The sequence below is a fragment of the Canis lupus genome, chromosome 3, assembly GCF_011100685.1.
Source record: "Canis lupus familiaris isolate Mischka breed German Shepherd chromosome 3, alternate assembly UU_Cfam_GSD_1.0, whole genome shotgun sequence".
Taxonomy (NCBI): Eukaryota; Metazoa; Chordata; class Mammalia; order Carnivora; family Canidae; genus Canis; species Canis lupus.
The window spans coordinates 52,450,791-52,461,368 of NC_049224.1; the positions used below are offsets into that span (position 1 = coordinate 52,450,791).

Genomic DNA, 10,578 nt, shown 5'->3' on the forward strand with positions numbered 1-10,578 from the left:
AGGCTAGCAGACACTGCACAAGTAAACAGATCAAAATATACACCAGCGAGCTGTGGTCCAGGCTAATAAGGGAGGGACCAGGTGCCATAAGAGAGAAGCGAAGGAGGTAGAAAAGCCAGGGTGGTCAGCAAAGGCCTCCCTGATGTTGAAAGCACGATCCAAAGAGGAGATGGAGCCAGAACATTAAGGGCAAGAGCAAGGGAGCCCTGTGGGGGTGAGGAGATAGGTGGGAGAGGCAGGGCCAGATCATTCCAGCTCTGCTGGCCACAGTGCCCTGAGTGCGACCAGAAGCCACTGGATGGCTGTGGGCAGAGAAGCAGCAGGATCCCATCTTCCATCTTTCTCTGGGGGATATTTCATGTCACTGGTAAAGGGTGCATCTGGAACTAGAACAGGTCCCCTAAGCCCCAGCTCAGGGAATTGGTCAATTCACCCTGCCCTCCTAGCTCACCCCCGTCCCATAGGACAGGAGCCAACTGCGCCAGGAACACCTCGTGACCTCCCAAAGCCCTTCACTTATTCATGGGGTCATGGTGCCTGTCTTGGTTTAAACTCACACCACACCCAGGCCTCCACCATGTGCAATTGGGTGTCTCGTGATAGTTTTCATACCAATGGCTTCTGGAAATGAACTGCTTCCCCGCACTTCTTACCCACCACTTTTTCCATCCCCCACAACCACGCCAATGACCACAAGTAAACGTGTTTCTCCCTGGGACACACAGTTAAACACACAACTACAGAGATGTGTCTCGGGCCCAGAATGGAAGGGGCCAAGGTGCCAGGGATGACAAATCCCCCGAGAATTCAGTTTGAAGCTCCCCTGAGAGACACCCCTCCCCAAAATAGGCAGAGAGGGTCAGGAACACCCATGCAAACAGCTGATCCACAAAACCCCCACTGTGCCCACGACTTTCCCCACCTTGGCCCTTTCTATTTTTATCAGGAGAGTGAGAGGGGGTTGCCAGGCGGGGCCATGCTGCTGTTTATGTCTGAAATTTGAAAAGATGCACAGTGTACTCGGGAGAAGGTGTTTGCAGTTAAAGGAATTTCGGAGGAGAATTTCAAACCCAGCAGGGTGAATAGGTGCCTTGTGTTCTGGCTTTTGACTCTGGAAAAGCCACGTTTCCAACCACGGCATGCAGAGGGGCCAGGGGTGGGGAGAGCGCGCACCGGTGTGCGATTTGGGCAGGCAGCAGGACCCAGCTCACCTGGACGTGGGGAACAACTGATTTTCAAGCTGGGGGGCTGGGAGGAAGCCCTTCTTCTCCCTCCTGTGCAATTTCTGTTTATTTGCCCCCCCTTCAATTAATTCATAGGTTTTCCTGGCACTCTTACCCTTCCCTGGTTAACTCCACTCAGTATCTGTCATCTACCTCCTCTTGATCAGTGAGTTTTACTCAGTATTGATTTTCTCATATATTCATATTTGTTTGTCAAGGCTCTAAATTGCTCTAATTTGTCAATTTCCTGTTCCCTTATTAAAATGTAAGTGTCCCTTTGGTAGCCTTATGGCTGCTATTTTTTTTGACACACGCAACTTAGGACCTGGTCAAATGCTTTACTCTGTAGGCACAACAGTGGGACTCAGTGGTCCTCATCCATCAACTGTGGGAAATGGGAGGCCAGAAATAACAACAAAATGATAAGCACCCACCCCCCACACACAAAATAAATGACGTTCACCCTTTTTTCTCCTCTTCATCCTTCAAAGGTTAAACTGGCTCCAACACAGCTCTGGAGAGAACCTCTAGCTCAAATTAGACAGAGCTCCTATAAAGCCAGGAAACCTCAGGAAGGCTGGGGTGACTTTTGAGGGACTGGACTTCTGACTTGATCTGAAACCAAAGGTGGGCCCAGTAGGTGGGACCCGGCCGGGGTGTATCTGCATCACTTTTCCTTGAGTGTGTCAGGGTCTCTGGCATTCCCTCTCTACATTTCTGGGGCTGTCTCTGTGTCTCTCAGCATCCTTGCATTTCTATCCAACAATCTCTCATCCTCCATCTTTACTGTGCTTCTCTCCCTTAATTGGTTACAGTATGCAATTAAAGTCTATTTTAACATTTATTGGGTAGAATTCCACATTCCCTGCTTTCCTGTGAGTGGACTCTCCTCAGGCTGAGCATCTCCCCAAGTCCTGGACTCCACATTTCTCTCAGCCTGCTGGCCACCTCCCCCAATGGTCCCTCCAACTCTGTCCGAAAACACAACTGACTACCATGGCACCTGCTGCCTTTTTCCCCAAGTCGGCTACTCTTCCTGACATCTCTGCTGCTGTCGTAGGGACTCCCCGTCCCTGAGGCAGGCAGGTTCAAAAATCGGAGGCCTTTCATGCTTCTCCCTTAAGATCCAGTGTCTTTGATTTTTCCTTTCAATTATCCCTTGTCCGTTAATCAACTGCCATCACCAGAGCATGATCCCACCACTCACAGATGTGTCCTGCCAATCCTTTAATGTTTTGATGCACACCATATTTTAATGTTTAAGGTAGTTATTGCCTGACTTTATGTAAAAATCCAGAAATTTCGCTTTCAAGGAAAACAAGTACCACCACTGCCACACTACTACTACCACCACCACCACTACTACTACCACCACCACTACCACTGCCACCAGTACTACCACCACCACCACTAGTACTACCACCGCCACCACTACCACCACCACCATTACTACCAACACCATTATCACTGCCACCACTATTACTACCACCATCACCGCCACTATTACTACCAAGACCACTATCACTGCCACCAATATTACTACCACTACCACCACTATTACTACCAACACCACTATCACTGCCACCACTATTACTACCATCACCATCACCACCACTCCCACCACTTCTAGTACTACCACCACCACCACTACCACTACTACTAACACTGCCACCACTATTACTACCACTACCACTACCACTACCACCACTACTACCACCACCACTGCTAGTACTACCACCACCATCCCTATCATCTTCACCACCACTACCAATACTAATATTAATACTATATGATCCAACAACAATGAGTCTGAATTCCTGACTGGTGATATTTAGCTGGAGCAAAGTAGTGGCTGTTTCCTTGGATGGGCCTACACTCTCCAGTTTGCCTTCAGCTTGAGCAAATGAAGCCAGGCACAACAAATTATTCATAGGATAATAATATTTCTATCAAGTTTAAGAATAGACAAAACTGGTTGGTCTGTCAGTAAGGGCAAAATAGTGGTCTCCCTGAGTGGGATGTACCGACTAGGAGTGACACAAAGGAACCTTCCAGGGAACCAGGTCCTCACTTCATTGTGATTATAATGGTGTTTGTATATGCTAAAAATGCATTGAGTTGTGAGGAAACCAGTCAATAAAGAACATAAATACTGTATGATTCCACTTATATGAAGTACTTAGAGTAACTAAATTCATAGAGACAGAACATCCAATGGTGGTGGCCCGAGACTTGGATGGGGATGGGGAGTTAGTGTCTAATAGACACAGGTCTAGAGTTTCAGTCTGGGAAGATGAAAAAGCTCTGAACACAGAGGGTGGAGATGGTTGTAGAACATTGTGAATGTGCTTAACGCCACTGAACTGTACACTTAAAGTGGTTAAAATGATAAACTTTGGGTTATGCATATTTTACAAAGATAACAAAGAAAGAGAAAGAAAAAGAAGGAAGGAAGGCAGGAAAGAAAACAGATGAGCTGCGCTAGCCCATGAAGGAACTGACATTTCATATCTTTGAACTTAAGGTTTTCAGGGTAGACAATGCACCCTCCAGCATTTTGATAATCCTTGTTTTTTCATGATTATTTCAAGATTAAATGCTAATAAGTAAATGCCCTAAGGATAAAAGATTACCTAGTTAAATACTGCTTTTTCCTCCCTTACACATTCTGTGTGTTCTCCCCTTAAAGGAATACACATTAAGAAACCAAACAGATCAATAGCAACAGCTAAAATGTCAAGATAACTATTCCCCAAGGCTTTAGTGTCAAATAAATGCCAAGTTTTGTGGGGGAAAGCCATGTCTGTGTATTAACAGATGATTTTTGAGCCATGGAAATGCTTTCTGTACCTCTTACATTTGGTCTTTAGCAAGCAAGCATGGGATACCATATCTGCATTTAGAAAGCATATATTTTTAAAAGATTTTATTTATTTATTATTTATTCATGAGAGACACAGAGAGAGAGGTAGAGACCATAGGCAGAGGGAGAAGCAAACTCCCCGTAGGAAGCCTGATGCAACACTCGATCCTAGGACCCCGAGATCACGTGCTAAGCCACCCAGGCATCCCTAGAAAGCATGCATTTTGTATCTCTACTGGAATGTGTGAAATATTTAGGACAAAAAATTTTCAGAATGATCCCATGTTTATCAATGAAAGAAAATAAAATCAGCAAGCACAATGGGACAAGGGCTGAGCAATCAGTTCCCAGAACTCTCCGATAGCAGGGATAAGGGAAAGAACAAGAAAGAGCCAGTTCAGGCAGGTAGGGGTTGTGGGAGGCAGCCCCTTAGGATTCAGGGTTGGGGACAGAGAAAGTGAGCAAGCTCCCACGAGTTTCAGGGGCTGAGGCTGCCAAGAGAAGACTCCTTCTACCTCTCCTCTTACCCTAGACCTGTTTGGAAAATATTGTTTTAGCTGATGATGGTGGTGGTGATGATGATGGTGACGATGCTGTACACCAACATGGTAACATCCCACTCAGTGTCATTCCCTGCGTATTCTCAATGATAAAAACACTAGTGAGTCATGAGTAAAATGCTTGCCATAATTTCCTCTGTTATAAATGGCAGGGTTCTACTGAAAATAGAATCTGCTATAAATTCAGGGGGAAAATAAATCAAACTGAATCTTCAAGAAATGTGAGTTTCCTTAAATGTGCCCTTCAATTTCTATGTCTTATGTGACACAGCAATTTCCAGTGTCTGAACGTCATTACGCCACATAGACCTGTGGGGAATTGTAAGTGTTTCATTAGCTTACCCCATGGTCTTTATTATTAGAACATTTCTCTCTGAATTTGTCACTTGCACAGTGTTATAGTAATAAAACGGCACATTTCAAATGTTCCGCTAATTCTCAGAAGACCACTCCCCCACCCCGTTCTGCAATAAGTAGACTTTTCTATATCATACTTCCATGGCCCTTTGCTTCCAGAAAAGATCACAACCTCTCTACATGCATTACATACAGTATTTATCATTGCTGCCCTCTGATAAGGTATTTTAGCTTCTTTTACAAACCTAGAAAGCAGCACACACTTACTGAGGGACATTGAATTGTAGTGGAGAGGAAAGGGAAGAAAATTCACCATCTTGCTCCTGGAGCCAGATCACTGACTAGGTGTTGACTGACATCCCTCATTCCAATTCTACAATTCCATACGGTTCCATTTCACAGATGAGAAAACTGATATCCAGAGAAGTTAAGAAACTCCCCTAAGTCCTCTGTGCCAGACCGGGGGTTCACTTCCAATACTACTGAACACACAGGGAACCTCTCCCTCCTTAACTCTGTTTTGTTGCTTGAGATAGACAGGAATCCCTTTTTACGGGGGCCAGCATGAAAACGGTCTGATGGTTTTAATTGTCCACAAGTTTTAATATCAACCAAAAGTGTGACGTAGCAGAGCAACACAACAATCTTTGGCTGTATCAGGAGGAGTGGGATGCTGAAGGCTGTCCTGCAGAAATTGGGACATCATATCACATGCCCTCCTTATGAGCACCGGGTGGTATACACAACTGATAAATTATTGAACACTACATCTGAAACTAATGATGTACTCTATATTGGCTAACTGAATTTAAAAAATAAAAAAAATTAGAAATTGGGACGGATATGTTGTCCCAGAGCACAAGCTAGACTGCTTGCTCATACAAGAGTATTCAAAGGATGCTTCAAAGGAATTCTGCAAAGAGCTTGCACTGGGACTTAGCAAGATATGTACATGGTGTCCCCATGTAATGGACAGAAACAAGTGCTAGTGGTGCTACACTTAAGTGAACTGAAAGGAGACTGGCCATCCTCTAAGAGTCAATTTAATGGATTGTGGAAGCCAATCTCCAAGATGCTTCCCAGGAATCCCTACCCCTGGTACTCACACATTAATTCAGGGTGGGCTGTGTGCTAAAAGAATATGGTAGACATGACAGTGTGTGACTTCCAAAGCTAGGACATCTGAGTACTGCAGCTTCCACTCAGCCTCCTGTATCACTTGCTCTGGCAGAAGCCAGCTGCCATGTCATGAGGCAGTTCCACTGGCAGGCTGGATGGAGAAGAGCTGAGGCCACTGGCCAACAGCCAACACCGACTTGCTGGCCACAGTAGACCTGGAACTTCAAGCCCCAGTCAAGCCTTCAGCTGACATCTAACTGCAACCCCACGAGATAACCCAAGGCAGAACTGCCTGGCCATGCTTCTCCCAGATTCCTGACTCAGAGAAACCCGGAACGACATTAAACGACTCATTGCTTTAAGCCACTAAGGTTTGGGGTGATGCATTATGCAGCCATTATAATTGGGATAGGGAGCCATGGCATCCTGCCCTGCTCTAGAACTCAGCCCCAGGATAAGTGAAGACAGAAAAGTGGGACACCAGTCAGCTTTGTAGAAAGTCCACTGATGAGAACAACAGCAAACACAGAGAATGACAGAAACAGGAACCGAGAGGGTTAGGAGTGTTGAGCTTATCTTATCAGGGAAATTTTTAAGATAGGTAAAGGTGAAGTCCCACACTTGGATTAGAACAACCCACCATACCAGAACAAACCAGGGAAGACACTGGGCCATGGCAGTACATGTAGAAAGGAGATCTGAGTTGACTACAGGCTCAGAATGAGCTGTGATGAGGTTGCCAGAAAAGCACATAAATGTAGGCTACATTAACAGAAGCATAGTACCCCATCAAAGGAGGTGAGCTCCCTGGGCTAAGCACACTTAGCAGGACTTTGTTTAGGTCTGAATCACTCACTACACGAGACAGGGCAGTCCAACCTGCTGGAAGAAGACTGGTGGCAGTGGGTAGCATCCATGGCTAGAGAGAGATGAGGAAGGAGAGAATGAAGTGGTGATGCCCAGTCCTAAAGGGGAAGAGGGAAAGTGCACGAGCAGTGGAATCATTGATTTCAAACATAAAAAGATCTGCCATGTGGAAGGAGGTCTGGCAGACAAGGCCAGGAGGTGGAAATGGGCCTGTTTTGTTCACTGTTGAACCCACAGTGATGGGAACCAGCAGGTGCTTCTACAAAATCTGAGAACCATGTGAAAATGGGACATGGACTCAGAAGGGAGTCAAATCCATGAGCATGTTCAAGGATCCTATGTTCCAGACAATGAGGATGTGGTCCTCAATCTTCTCCTAGAGCCCTTCTCAGCTCTGAGATCCTCTTATTCTGCAGTTTTGTGGTTGACTGAGTAAAACCTGCTGAATGATGCCAGCACAGTGGTTCTTAAAACTTCAGAAGGCATATAAAACTCCCCTGGGGGGGATCTCATTAAAATGCAGATTCTGAGGCAGAAGGTCTGGAGTAGGCCTGAGATTTTTGCATTTTGAACAAGTGCCCAGCTGACGCCACTAGTCTGTGGACCACACTTGGAGCAGCCAGAGGTTAAAAGGTCGCCCATAGCAGCAGATAGGATCAGGCAGCCTGGAAAGGGCATTAAGTATTTGAGCAGAGGAGAGATGACCAGCATCAGAAATACTACACAAGGAAGAGCACTCTGCATTAAACAGGGGAACATCCACATGCCACCAATGGCTTTCTGACACTACATCCTTTAATTTTTGGAACGTGGTCTTCAAATTGTCCCAGCACTTTCCAATCATCCTGTGTTTGCCGTAGCCCGAAGGGGCAGCAGTGTGGAGTCACTAATGACCTAATGCTAACCTGCATTCATTCACTACCTGGGTGGCCTGTGAGTCTCAGTTTCTTAGTGTGCAAAATGGAAATAATATCCACCTGCAAGGCTGCTGTATCAAACAGCGTCTGGCATATAATAGGAGCCCATTGTATGTCTCTCAGCCTCATTACAAAATTAGATAATCAATAAGAATTTGTTCACTTCATTACAAAGATAAATTATCTAATCAATATTTGTCTTTGAATTGAATTGTCCTTCACTAACCCTACACATTCTGGGATGTAAGTCAGATATGACCCCGTTTTACAGATGAGGGTGTGGTTTGTTCTCACCTAGAGCATCAGGCAAATATTGGCATGAGAACCCATGACTCCTCCTGTTGGAATTTTAAGGATTATATTTTTTTTTTCCTAGAAGAATCATTTCTCCTGATCGAGGCAGTCTTGGGTCAGTAACTAATAAGATTTCATCCCACTTTTTTGTTTGAAAGACAAGATGCTGTTCTCCCCCCTGAGAGGTTCTAGTCACCCTCCTGTCAGCACTGCCCAAGATGCTCTGTAACTTGGAGACCTGACGGGAAGAAACCAACAGATTCAGGTAGAAAAGGGGTACAGCCAAGAACTGCCCATCAGTGGAACACCTCACCATGGCTCCTGGGGACCAGTGGGTGGAGTGGGAACCACGCCCTCTCCAGGCTTCACCGGCCTGTGTAGAGAACAGACAAGGGAATGTGCTGGGCCAGGGCCAGTCCTGCCCCCTAGCAGAGATGGCCAGCAAAAAACCCACACATTCCAGAGTTGTCACCCCTGGGAAACGGAGCCACTTTCATGCCTTTTAATCAAGAAAAAGCTTAGTCTACTATCTCTGTCATGGGCAGCCCACAAACACCCCACTTCTTGCTCTTCTTCATTCAATCCATGCCCAGTGAGGGAGTCAAGCGGCTTCCACCACACTGACCGAGGCCACTAAATCTTAGGGTCAAGCATCACCAGCATCCTTCATAAGGACCCCGAGGGCCACCAACCAGCCTGGGTGGCTCCAAAACTCCCGTGGCTTAGTCAGCAGCTCGTGTAGCAGAGAGAGCACGACTTTGGGTTTGAATTCAGACCCCGCCTTGAGTAGGTAACTCCATCACTGTCTGAGCCTCCGTTTTCACATCCTTTGGGAATGGAGGAATCCTAATATTTACCTCACTGGGCTTTGGGGAAATTTAAGTGAGATATTAATGCATGTTAAGCAACCAGCTCACCGAAGGTGTTAAGCGCTGTTGGTTCTCTTATTCTTTTGACTGGAAACGAAATTATTAAGGAGGGTGGTGTCTGGAGCTACAGAAGTGCCGGAGAAGCCTGCTTGGTTTGAGGCGTCCTTGGTCTCTCCGGGACTTTGAAGAACCTCAGCCTTTTGCCCTGAGGGTCGAGTGCCCAGCGCGCCTCCCCGCTGCGCCCTAACCTCCGTGCGCCCTGCCATCCCGGCGCACCCCATCCCCAGAAACTTTGAGCCAGCTCCTCCTGAGGGTCCTTCCAAACCGTGGCCCGGGAGCAGCGGGCGCGCCCCGCCGGGTGGCTTCCGCGGGGCGTCCGCTGCACTCCCCGCGCCGGGCGCCCGGGAGCCGCGGCCGGTCACCGCGGGCGCGGGCGCGGGCGCGGGTGCGGGTGCGGGTGCGGGCGCGGGTGCGGGTGCGGGCGCCGGCGCCGGGGCGACGCAGCCCTCCAGGGCCCCTCGGACTGCGGAGCCGCCGACCGCATTGCAGCCCTTCCCGCGCCGCTGCCTCCCGCGGGCCCGGGCCGCGTGCTCCTCTCGCGCCCCTGCGCCCCGGCGGCTTCCCCGCGGCGCGCCGGTCCGGAGCCGGGGTCCAGCGCTCTCCAGACGCCTCCGCCCTCCCCGCCCCTCCCCCCCGGCCGCCCCTCGGGTCTCCCGGGGGTGGGGTTTCCCTCGGCGCCGGCCTCCCCTCCCCCGCCCGCCCCTATGTATGTGTCACCGCGCGCCATGCCCGCCCGCCCGCCCGCCCACCTACCTCCCCGCCGCTCCAGAGGGGGCTCGCAGAGCTGAGGACGCGCGCCGCGCCGCTCAAGGTCCCTCTCTCTCGGCCTCCCTCCGCGCGTCTGACGCGGGTGCCAGGGGCTCCGGGCACCCTGCAGCGGCCCTTCGCTCGGCCCGCCGGGACTCGGCCACCCAGCCGCCGCCGGGGACCTGCGGACAGCACGCCGGCAGCCGCCAGAGGGGTGCGCGGCGCGCGCAGGAGCGCCTCCCCGCAGCGCCGCGACACCCGCGCCCCCGGCCCCAGGAGCCCCTGCCGCCTGGCCAGGTGTGTGGCCCTGAAGTTCTTGCGGAAGGGAGTCCAACTCTTCAAGGTAACTGTCTCCTTCCCTCCGGGAGAGGCTCTCCCGGCGGCGGGTGGGGGGCCTGGACCAGCCCGCGGCGCGCCCGGCTGCCCCGCTCCGTGTCCCCTGTGGGGGGAGGCGTGTGCCGGGGCCCCCCGCCGGCCCGTGGAGTTGAGCAAACTTTCTGGCTGTTGCAGACGCAGCGCGAATGGGGCAAAGGGACACGTGAGGAGGGGCTCCGGTCTGCCGATCCCCCGAAATTAAGGGAGCTTTTACACCAAACGCCCGCGCGTGCTTTCAAGTCCTAGGGTCAGGAACGAGCCGGGGTGGGCAGGCTAGCAGCTTTAGAGTGGGTTTGCGGGGTCCGATCCCCGCTGCTACTTCTGAGC

At 49.7% G+C, this 10,578-nt stretch overlaps 1 long non-coding RNA gene across 1 annotated transcript in view; it reads right to left on the bottom strand.

The window, feature by feature from the left end:
• LOC111095218 overlaps positions 1-10,087 on the bottom strand; it is a 119,157-nt gene extending 109,070 nt beyond the window's left edge. The window contains exon 1 of the long non-coding RNA XR_005357043.1: positions 9,883-10,087. This is a non-coding gene — a long non-coding RNA (uncharacterized LOC111095218). The remainder of the gene's footprint in view (positions 1-9,882) is intronic.
• Between the last annotated feature and the right edge of the window lie 491 nt (positions 10,088-10,578).